This window comes from Topomyia yanbarensis, chromosome 1 (assembly GCF_030247195.1).
Source record: "Topomyia yanbarensis strain Yona2022 chromosome 1, ASM3024719v1, whole genome shotgun sequence".
Taxonomy (NCBI): domain Eukaryota; kingdom Metazoa; phylum Arthropoda; class Insecta; order Diptera; family Culicidae; genus Topomyia; species Topomyia yanbarensis.
In genome coordinates this window covers 52,207,934-52,220,737 of record NC_080670.1, presented here as the reverse complement: position 1 = coordinate 52,220,737, position 12,804 = coordinate 52,207,934, and the positions used below count along the sequence as shown (strand labels likewise).

The 12,804-nt window shown below is 40.2% G+C and overlaps 1 protein-coding gene across 2 annotated transcripts in view; it reads right to left on the bottom strand.

Moving 5' to 3' along the window:
• The window catches only part of LOC131677609 (E3 ubiquitin-protein ligase RNF19B-like), a 162,846-nt gene that overhangs the window by 66,000 nt on the left and 84,042 nt on the right, over positions 1 to 12,804 (bottom strand). The window lies entirely within an intron of this gene.

Here is a 12,804-nt window from a genome sequence, read left to right as displayed (position 1 = left end):
CATATACCACCCAGGTCTGTTCCATTCCAACCATAAAACTGGTACGAAATGATCATCTCCACACCCGCAGAGACCAATTAACGATATACCACGTGCCAATAGCTCGTCTATTCCAGTGAATATGGCTCGGCAAATGTAATTAACTGGACCATTAATTTGTCACAATCAATGAGTGCCGTGCGCGCGCTTTCTAGGCATCTAGGCATTGTCCACGAACAAAGCAAATAAATAAACATTCCAATACAGGGCGCTCGCTCGTGGGATGCACCGGAGAAATAAACAAATAAATGTGGAACGATGTTTACACTGATTCGAAGCTAACTCCCCATTTTCGTATTAAATACCATATACAAAGGAGAGTCTTTAACCTGAAGGGTTTGAATCGGAATAATGTAACTTTTTATGTGAGGAGAGTTCTGTTTGTCTGTGACTGAAACGTGTTCACAACCAAAAGTTTTTTTTGCTCAGTTTACCGGTTGATTTGGTTCTGACTAATCGCTTGAAAAAATAATAGGGTTACAGTTAGATACAGTATTGCATTGATTTTGTACTTTTCAAGTAACCTAGTATAGGCTGTTGCATCAAACGAACCCTCAAAATGTTGATGTATGAAAAAATCCATTTTTGTTGGATTTACTGCGCCAAAAAATTAGCTATGCTATTATTTTTAAGCAGCAGATTTTCTAAATTTAATAGAAAGAAGAAAAATAAACTTTTTCAACGGTATGTTCCTTTATTAGAAATACATTGCGGTTCATCGTTAACAATATGGAAATAACATTTTTTCATGAAAAATAACACTTCTATACAGGAACGCTTTTATTTCAATCAATGTAGACAGAAGATTGAATTCCGCGTCTAATGACGTTCTAATTAAAACATTGGTTTGAAAAATACCAGTGTTATTCAGTTTTTTTTTCCAAATTATAAACTTGCTTGTCTGAACTCTTAAGAGGTTAGTGAGGTATTGTCGCGCACGATAGGATTCTATAAATATATCGTTCGGTATTTTAGCCAAATTAAACCTCAAACTTTATACACATGCTTTTGAATATAAACGAAAAAGAGTAAAAAACTGTGCTTTAAAAATTTTATGAGACGGTCCTCTCGAAAGTTCATGCGAGTAGTTTCTAATTTGGGAAAAATGAACAACTTTGGCATTTCTTAACCAATTTTGATAATTAACAGGTCGTTAGATGCGAAAATAAATGTTTTCTATGTTTTCGTTATTAAAACAATGACGGTCTTCTATAAAGCTGTTAAACAATTGTTTTGAGAATGTTTCTACGGAGATGTAGAACTTGGAAGGGGTACTCTGTCAGAATCACTCACTGTAATTGCAGAGGAGACGGGAAATATCACCCACTAAAACTCTGCTTAAGGCGAATTCCAGCGGGCCTAATATATGATTGTGATATTGAGTGTACCGTTCTGTTGTGCGAGCGTAGTACTTAACGATCGCGTAGGAATGAGCGTTTATTTGTTCGGGGTTGAGACCGCGTTGATCAAATTATAAATGCTATAGCGTTCACTAAATCATGTGTTTGCGAAATCTTGATCGTAGTTGTGCGTGGATGATTGCGATTACATGTTCCTTGTGTATCATCGCGGGAGGCTCGAGCGTTGGTATGTTAAAGTGATCGATCGCGTAGGCGTTTGTATGTTTATGAACTTTGCGCGTATAAATTCGATTTTATAGCCGCAATTTGCATATTTGCGTGTTCTTGATTGATCACACAGTTGAGCATCCAATGCAACAAACCTAATCAAAATTATTTTGAAGGTTTTTTGCCTAACAAAACACTTATAACTTAACAAAAAGTGTATTAGAGGCTTCTACAAAAATTGTTCGTATCAATCCACCTTGAGATGATATTTAACTTTTCTCGTTGTTGAATTCATATTTTTGGATAAGATATACGAATAATCAAAATGGTTCTGAAATGAAATCTGTACGGAAGTTTTCGTAAGAATTCATGACGTGGCTCAGGTCGACAAAAGCACCGTGAATATCCGAATAAACTGGTTCAATTTGCACATTCTCTACGTAGTTTGGAGATTAGGCGTCGTGTCTCAAAACTTTTATGAGTGTTTTGTACAATAAAATTATTCTAAAATAAAAATCAGCATTTTGGTAAATGCGGGACATTTTCTGGGATATTCTAACGTGCAGGACACGAGCATGAAATCCGGGACGTCTCGATACATTAGATCAGCTTATAAAATAACAAGACTGCGAAGGAGTATGTTTTCGATTTGAGATATGTTCTTGTATTAAATTGCGGATTTTTAGTGCTTCGGATGGGCTGTTTGTAACTTTCTTGAACACGAGGCAGTAGCATTCCCAGAAGCCCGTCGTCGGAGTTAGCTCTTTTCAGTAACGTAAGTTAGTTCATCAATGGAATTTTAAATTTGGCGACACTTACTGTGTTCGCTTAAAATTTTTGAAATATTTGAAAGTTCGACCAATTCTCTAAAGTGCAGATTTAGTCCAAGACGCTAATCGAATTAAACTACTTAGTAAACGTTTTTGTGTGTTAAGGAAACATTCCTTCTTATAACTGGTGTGGGGGAATAAAACACGAAAACTGCTTGCTTCCAATTACTACTTGGAATCATTTGATCTTTTCTCAATAATGCTTTCTGATTTGCAGGACAGAAAGGATTAATGGCATTAAGTGCTTCATCTTTTTGTAATATAACCCGCAAAACGACCTTTCTGAATATTCCTCCATGAAATCACAAAGAATCTTTCTTGTAACTATAGTAACAGTTCCGCCTTATTGTGAAAAATATAGATTTTGATGATAATAGCCTAATATCTTCAAAGTGGTTTAAAATATGAAATCACCAACATTCGGTAGGTCTTTGTTGCACCATTATAACAAGGAACAACTGGTCTTTCATATGATATATTTCATTCAACCGGAAAATCAACTTATTCAATTTTAAGTGAACTTGAAAATTTTAATTCTTATATTTAGTACGTATGTGCCAATGATGCTCGGTAAATATAAAGGCAATTTATTTGAATTAAAAATACGTAATATGATTCTACAAGCCTTGTTTTACAACTCAAAAGGCTGTTTTGAATTAATATCGCTTCAGACCATCCTGAACTTTTAAATGAAATTTAAATTATTTGAGAATGAAATGTATCACAAAATGGCTAAAGTTTGTCGATGAGTACCTCTTGTAAAGTGGGTAAACACAATTAAAACCCAGTAATTTGTCAAACGATTAACAAATCATCACATTACGCAATAAAACTACATATAATAATGTTAAATTAAATTGAGATTTTTGAGTTTGGTTCAGGTTTTGAACTAATTTACTTCTATGTGAATCGCGTGGATCTGCTGCTTAGTTTGCAATCTACGGCTCGAATGCTGTTTGGAGAAAGTGGATTCTCTCATAACACTAGAATTCCCGGTTATGTCGCTATGAAACGTGTTGTTGTCTATTGGACATGAGCGTCATTTATTATATTGGTTTATTGGACTTAGGCTCCTAGGACCGAGTATAGGGACTTCCGGACGTAACCGATTCAAGATCACGCGAGCAAGGGCGTTTATAGATTTACGCTTACGACCGCGTTTGTAAATTTAAGTGTAAGTGCTAAATAGGCCACTTAATTACTGGGACGAGAACATGTTTGCGAGATCGTGGGCGTGGGTGTACATAGATGATCGCGAAGAGATCAGGCGTTTGTATGTTAACGTGCTGAATGATAAAAAAAATGATTTTCCCCAAACAACTAAAGTTCCCGGTCATGTTGCCATGGACGAGTTGTTGGTATGGACCTAGGCTGATAGGACTTCCGGTTTGTATTATCGCGTGGCCGAAATTTTAACATACGTTTTCTTTTCAGGATGGTGCAAATAATGGTATGTACCCAGGTTTGAGGCTTCTAGGCACACGTGATCCACGATCGTGTGGAAACTGACTTTTGTATAATTGTAGTTGAAATTGCATTTTTTAAATTCGTAGTTTCGAACAGGTTCACTTAATCATTGGGACGTTTTATGTTGGTGAGATTCCGGGATAATAATGGTCATTTTCTAAACGACTTACCGCAAAAACTAGAGGAACCCGAGCACAATCGGACAACGATCAAAGTCAGAAAATAGATAACAGTGAGAAATCATCAGAAATCTATTATGCACCCAGATAATAGTTCGCAAATGCGGTCTCTAACCTTTCCCCGATACCACAATTCCAAAAATTGCACACCTGCAGCGGCAAAAAACAACGGGTGCAGATGATAGAAGAAAGTAAGATCTTTCATATCACTAGAGTTGATGGTCAAATCGCCATGGAACGTGTTGTCTAGTGCAGTGGTACTCAACCTTGATCATACCACGGACCCCTTAGAAATCACAATGGGTTGCCGCAGACCCCCACTGATAAATATCGTTTTGTATGCTATCAAAATGTTATTTTCAGTTTACCAAGAAGCAAGACCTGAAATTTCAATATTTTTCTTCGCGGACACCCAGCAACGACTTCGGGTCCACGGACCTCAGGTTGAGAATCACTGGTCTAGTGGGTATGAGCTTTGTTTTTTGATTGGTACTACTGAATGTATGGACCTAAGTTACTAGGATAGAGGGTAATGGTTTCCGGACGTGACCGATTCATGATCGCGCGAAAACGGACGTTTGATGTTTGCGTTTGAGAAAGAGTTTGAGACAGCGTTTGAAGCTTCGTAAGTGCTAAAACGTTCACCTTATTGCCGGGGTGTTATCAAGTTTGCGCGATCGCGGGCGTTGTTAATTGTGAAGGGCTTAAGCGTTCGTATGTTAACGTGTTTGTCACGTGTGCTCGCGTGCATGTAACTTCGCGCGTACAAAACGTGCGTGCGTTCTTGGATGGTCACGCGGACCTTCATTCCGATAGTTAGTTTTCGGTGTACAATTCATATTCTGACAGGGAGTGAGTTACCCCATATCACTAGAGCTCCCGTTCATGTTGCCATAGAACGTGTTGTCCAGTGGATGTGAGAGCTTTCTATTTTTAATTGGTCCAATTGAAGGCATGGACCTAGTCTGCTGATACCAAGGATAGAAACTTCCGGAAGTGATGGATTCATGATAGTGCGAGCGCGGGAGTTTTTAGGTTCACGCTTGAAACCGCGTTTAAAAAATTATAGGAGCTGAGACTTTCACCTTATCACCGGGATGTTATCATGTTTACGAGATCGCGGGTGTAGGTGCGTGGATGGTCGCGAAGGGCTCAAGCATTTGTATATTAACATGTTCGTCACGTGTATGTGACTTCGTGTGTATAATTTCGATTTTATAATCATGCAGAGTGTATTCTTGAATGATCACGCGCGTACCGTGAATCTGATGCTTAATTTTTAGTGTATGGTACCGATGGTAAAAGAGTCAGTTTCCCCATATCACTAGAGTTCCAGGTCATGTCACCATGGCACATGATGTCTAGTAAATATGAGCGTAACTTTTTTGATTGGTTCAACTGAAGGCATTGGTCTAGACTGCTAGGACTGAGGTTAGACTTCCGGATGTGACTGTTTCATGATCGCGTGAGTGGCTGTTTAATGCTTAAGACCGCGTTTGGAAGTTTACAGGTGCTACGTTTACTTAATTACTGGGGTGTTTTCATGTTGGCGAAATAGCGGGTGTGTGTGGATTATTGCAATTGCATGGTCGCTTTTGTGACCAGGGGCGACATTATGGAACCATTTAGAATCGACTTTTTCATACAAGCTTGCATACAATAAACCTTTCGTTTCGAGTTGCGTAATGTCACCCCAGGTTTGCGTTACCGCGAAAGCCACGAGCGTTTGTATCTATATGCATATAGATAGAATAGTAGAGATATACTTTTAAAAGGAATCATAACATGCCGAACAAAGAAAAAAAGATGCAATGAGCTTGATTAGAAGTGTATAAATTGGCCGATATTATTTTGGTATACATCAGTAATGGAAAAGCAAACTAATAGCTGTTCCCAAAAAGCAGACTTGTGAAGTAGAATAGAAAAACACACTTTTAACATGCAATCAAACTCGTCTAAATGCAGCAAATGTTGTATATTCATCATTAACAACAATTACATACTGTTAGACTTTCATCAGGCTATGCTGGTCAGGAATGAATGATTCGCGTGCGTTGATAAATTCATTGTACCCTAATTTATCCAATCCGACTTTCCCGAATGAATAGAACCAAATGCACAAATTGAACACTGGAAGTATTAGCCACTATTCTATCATCCAACCTCTGACCCAACTGTCATAAATACTCAGACGAACACATACACAGATAGACATACGACTAGCACATAACAATAGCACACTAGTACGACAAACTACGATTATTACAAAACGACAATTAATAGGTTTCTACTTATGTATTTTGTAACGTGCTCCAATGGGGGTCAATTTAATTTATAATTTATTTCCCACTCAAACAGCACAATAACAACACAACAGGTACCTAACACATTAAAACGCCTTATAGTTTTCAACCAAAGTACTCAGCTTTAGCGCCATCCTATATAAATAGAATGCCAAGTCTCAATATAGTTTTGCCCAGCTGCTAGTGGCCAGTCGTAGGTTCGAGCAGCAGATATAAGAAAACTATTAGGATCTCGAACATCGTTATTCATTTGACAAGGTTCAACGTGATGTCCGGAAAGAAAACAAATCTGCTCTAAGCGTCATAAATACATTACAATTTATTAAATTAATTTGATTATTAAATTAATTTAATTAGTCTATGTACGATGACGAAGTTGACCGATAAATGGACACACAATGACTCCCACTGTGAGCCCTGTCCACGAATACCGCCATCAAATTGTGGAACAATGTTTGCAAACATGGCACACAGCAAAAGTTAATCCACGTCGACTCGCCAGTCGGTCTCCTCGAAGCACCACTATCGAGGCGTAATGCAATAACCATCTTAACGCATGCACGCAATATGCTTGATGATGTTTGCAATACCGTCAAACTCCTCAACCCTGGGGGAGGGGGGAATTTGTGCTACTTAGGCATTCAAACCTATACCACATATATGATTCTATAACATTTCCCTGAAAACCATTCTTCAGAAAATAATATGCCGCAACTTTTTCCCCAGAAACATATTTTCCAAAAAATTAGCAAATTTGAAGACTTTTTTTTCATTAGGTCCAATCTGCAAATGAGAGCCCTCTTTTTAGCTTTCTCTTTCGCTTATTACTGCGAAACCATAAAACTTTTGAAACATTTATCAGTATGTTTCGAAAGACCAAGTTTTTTACTAGCTTATTATGCATTCCGTACGCTTTTTACGAATTTCGTGCTGTTCCAGTCTATTGTGAGGTTGTGGGCTATAGTGTGTGTGTTGCTACACTGAAGTCGTTGGCTCTTCCGTGGGCTATAGTGTGTGTGTTGCTACACTGAAGTCGTTGGCTCTTCCGTGGTCAACAGCATGTTTATGTTCTCGAATGCGGGCTTTGAGTTTTCGGCGGGTTTGACCTACATATACTACGGGGCAATCTTTGCAGGGGATTTGGTAGATTCCCAATTTTTGATCGGTTGGAACCTTGTCTTTCAGGTTACACAAGAGGTCTTACAACGTGTTACCACTTTTGTATGCGACTTGGTAACCATGCTGTTTTAGGACGGTTTGCACGGAGTTAGTAATTTTGGGGTAAAACGGCAAGCAGATCCTTGGTTCTTGTTTCTTATCCGGCTCTAACGTTGTCGCGTTTTGTCTGTGCTTTTTCTTTTTGTTTCCTTAGAATTTTGTCCACAAATCCTATTTCATACCCGTTCAATTCAGCAGCTTTGTATATTTTATCCCGCTCGGCCTTAAAGTCTTCATTTTCCATCGGTACATTGAACAGACGATGGGCCATGGAATGGAAGGCTGCTTGTTTTTGAGCGCCGAAATGGTTAGAATCGGAAGTTATATATCTGTCTGTGGATGCCGGTTTACGGTAAATCCCGAATTTTAGTTTGTTGTCTGCTTTTCTAGTTATCATCAGGTCTAGGAACAGCAATTTTCCTTCTATTTCCTTCTCTACCGTAAACTTGTTTGTGCTGTGACGGGAGTTCAATAGGTCTAGGGTCTGGGCTAAATAGCGTTCTTTCACGGCTCCGAAAATATCGTCCACGTAGCATCTCCAAAGTCGAGGGAAGAGCTTCTCTTTGCCTAAAGCTACCTCGAAATCGCTCAAGAAAACGTCTGCTAGTAGCGGCAAAAGCTTGCTGCCCATGCTAAGACCAAACGTTTGCTTGTAGAACTTCCCTCTAAACATGAAAAAGTTCTGTTTCATGCAACACTCTGCCACTGACAGGTATGCTTCGACCTTGATAGGGTAATACGCGGTTTCGCTCCAGATGTCGTCGAAGACTTTCCAAGCCTTCAGCTACTGGTACGCTTGGGAATAAAGCAGTCACATCAAACGATACCAGTACTTCCCCTCACCTGGCCTCAAAATCTTTCAGTTGCTCCACCAGGTCTATGCTGTTTTTTACACTTTTTCCATGGGTCACGGGGTACTTCTTCATTTCATCCACCAGCCGTCTTCTCGATGAACGCGCAAATGTTGGATGAGATTAGTCACATAGACACTGGGATTTTAACATAGATGTTGATGATACATTTACTGTGTTGATAGAAACATATTTCTTCAATTTATTTCATCCTTCTACCTAAACAACGTAAGGCCATTGCAAATCTTTTTTAAAAATTATGTCACCCCCCCTTCAAAATCGCTGAAAAAAATCAGGGGGCAAATAATTTTTTTAAAATAACCAAAATTCAAAAAATTTTCACGTTTTATAGAACAACAATAACTTCCATAGAGTTTTGCTTTTCGTAACTGAAAACTATTATGGTAGTTTTAGAAATTACCATCCCATGATAATTTTTATTTTGACCATTCTCGGGTAAATGTGAAGTTTAAATGAGATCATCGATCCAGTCCAACATCAAATGAAACGTTTGCTGGTCGCGGAAGGAAGGGCCCATCTGTGTATTATCAAACAAACATCTCATGGAAAGGCTAATACAGACCGACTTCTGAATCGATTCCATTTTAAACGCAACAGTCGATAGAGACAGAATCGATCGTTGCATTCGAAAATAATTTCGATAAAGAAACAATCTGAATTCAAATCAGACTCCTGGAGATTTATATGTGGTTCAATATTCAATATACATGAGCTTTACCGAAAGGTTTTTGACATTTAAAGATTTCATATGGGATCGTAGTATTCATACCGTATTTCCGCAGCCATATGTACGATTCTTATGAACTTGATCAGATCAAAATCTGCTACCAAACCTTCCATTTAAGGCTAAGCTTGTGAAAATCGAATAAGCCGTTTTCCAAGAAGCCGAAGAGACATTAATTCTGAAATATTCCAAGAACCAGAAACATGCAAAATTTTCGAGATAGACGCTGGAATCAAAAGAACTTTGTCTGGCATTCAGCGATCAAGAATGCTCTAGCAAAGCTAAATATAGATCTTACAAATAGTGGTATCATCGGCACTTACCGCAGGAAGAACCGGGAATCCATTATCGATGTCAATTTCTGTAGCCTTGGAGTAACCGGAAAGATGGACTGAAAAGTGTGCGAGGATATATCCACAGCGCCCACCAAGCGATTTGGTACAGCGTTGATAACAGGACTATGAACTACACATGAATATGAATATGTAGGAGATATATAAACGAGGGAAGATGGAAAACAGCGATTTTTCACAGGAACGTGTCCGTCGAAGAACTTGAATTTGAGGGTATCTTCAACCTAAATGCGAACGAGTTCACGGTACTACTAACAAAGGCGTGTAATGCGACCATACCAAGGGATGGGAAACTGAGAAACGGTCGCCGAGTGCAATACGACGATTATCGATCTACTTATAAGTTGCCTCCGAGCTTGTAGAAGAAGTCGGAGATCACTTTGGTTTCTCATCTCGCTCAGTTCAGAAGCTAGAAATCGCTCCGCTGCAATAGCAGGGCAAGTAATCAAATTTACCCGCGCGACGTTTGGCAAAAATTGATTCCTTCTGCCTAGTGTGTGATACGTGAACAATGAGTGACAATGCCAAGCAAAAGTATATCATGATGCGGGCAAACTGTGTTGCTGTTGACTACACGAAATATCCGGTAATACCATCAATTCATGAAGGGGAGCAAATGTTGAAGGTGAACTTGAAGTTCAACGTAGCTTGCGTACTTTATGCGGTGCAATTCCACCATTTGCGTCATGCGGTACTGAATATGTTAAAAAATATTAGTCAAGCAGAATCATTCGCTTCCCAGAACAACATGAAACACGTCATCGAATGTAATGACATTTTATACAGTATCCCAACGTATATAGATGTTGACAGTATTGAAATAAAGATACATGACCTGGCACCACGTACTAGTTCCTTCGCTATCAAACAAATCCTGTCAAAATACGGAGAGGTGAATAGTGTTAAGGAAGATAGTTGGAGGAACTTCTTCCCAAGACTCCGCAACGGAGTTCGTGAGAATGCGTCCGACAAAACCTATTCCCTCTTACTTGACTTTCACATGCAAATCACCTCATGGTGTTGAATATTCCCAACGAACACTAGTAACGCACCCAGGACAGATTCCTACCTGTCAATATTGTGATCATCCGCTACACCAAGGGGAAACCTTGCGCAGAGAATGCCAAAGAAATTCCACCTGATACGACCAAAGCCGGTACACAATCATCGTATGTTAAACCACAACCAGTTGGTAAACCAACGACTGCAGACCGGGCATTCACAAGCACCAGCTCAACAACGATCGGCCCCAGTACCACTAAACCAACTGCCATTACCAACATCGAAGTAACAACGATTACAGCAAATGTTTCCAAACCAACAACCAACACCATCAATAAGGAATCTAATACCGATGAAGAAGGATTTACAATAGCGACCCGTAATCCGACGATGAGCAAGATGAATGCAGTACCGATGATGACATGGACGTAAACGAAAACGCGAGAGAAGACGGACCAAATGACCCCCAAGGTGCACTCCACGGCTCAGTTGTGCTAACGCATTGAGCCGTGTTAAATATATTTAAAATTAAAACAGAAGTCAGAAAGCTCAAGGGAAGCGAGCTGCAAGAACCGCTCTCAACAAAGCAGTCAAGCTGTACAAGAAAGCCTTGCCACGAAGCCAACGCGAATTTCCTTAAGAGAGACCTACAAAGTTGGCATAACAAAGATAAAAGGCACAGCTGCACCACCTGAAAGGTGCCCGGAAACGATGGAGGTCACTATCGAAAGGTTTTCCCCACAACATGAATCTATTTTCGCCGTACAGTGAGGATGATCACAAAGATAAAGATCGATTTACCAACAAACAGCTTATCGAGATGGCGAAAGTCATAAAAGTGAAGTGATACATGAGAGCCCGGATATGTTCAAAACGATCCGATAATTGGAAGCGACAAAAGCTGATGTTGCTTCTGATGCCGGGACAACATGGAGATCTTTCAGCGTAGTCAATATATCCCTTAGAGAGAAGGAGTAATCCTGAACAAGCTAACGAAGTACGCGGACCGTGAGAACGGCATCTCATGTAATTCGGCTTCCTTATAGGCAGGTCTACAGTGAAATCCATCCAAACGATTGTGTGAGCTTTGGAGACAGCAGAGATAAGGATATCGTTTTTGCGTGGTGGTTCCCTTAGACGTGAAGAATGCTTCAATAGTACTAGCTGGGAAGCAATCGCCCATTCGCTGTACAGCATGAGTAACTCTCCAGGATATTATAGAGCTACTTTCAGTACCGAACACTGATCTACGAGACAGACAAGGGAGAATCACAACTACAACTGACGTTACTCGACTCGACGCTGTGGAACGCAGTGTACGATGGAGTATTGAAGCTGAACCTTCCCAGAGATACAACGATTTTCGGCTTCACGGATGATGTGGTGTTCCAAGTAATCGGACAATCGCTAGAAGAGGAGACACTCGACACGGAGACGATTGCCCATCATAAAACAGATGTGGGGATGACTAGCAGCCGAAAGACAGCGCGGTCGGAAAATATATCATCGATTTGAACTTTTAAAGTTACGATGATTATGTTAAGGGGAAGGCTGTGAGAGCAACCACAGCTTTGCTTGAGGCGCCAGTGTATTGGGCACCACGAACCAGCTGGAATCGCCGGACCGAAGCATGTGAGCAGACTAGTTTCACTGTCAGGGACAAGATCGAGTAGGTCGAGTGAAGCACCAGCGGTGGGTCGTCGAGTTTTCAACGAACCGGAAGCAGCGAACCAGAAGCTACGCTCCATCCGGTATCGCCGAACCGTCCTCGCCAAGTACTGGTTGGCCCTTTGAGTAGGATTTATGGACTATGCGAGAAGATTGCGACAAAACTGGGAGCTAAATGACTCACGCAACAGGCATCGGTATCGGGAGAACTTCCGACGAGGAATTGAGATGGTTCGCGAAAACAGGAACTAAATGGTTCACAGAAACGGGAGCCAAATGGCTAACGGAAGTTCACCACTGCGATTAGCCGGATATGTGTTCGGAGCTAAACCGCTCTAATGTATCATTTTGTCTTAAGACTGAATCAGCCTCTCCACGATATAACACTTCGATGCAGTCTCGTGGAACAAAAGGAAGAGAATTAAGGACTATTAGTAGCGGTTACGCACAAAAGTGAATCCCACCTAGAGCCAATGCACTTTTGAAGCTATTCAACCATACTATAAAACATACAGACATTTTCAGATTTTGACGAACTGAATCTAGTGGTATATGACACTCGACACTCCGGGTGTAGTTTA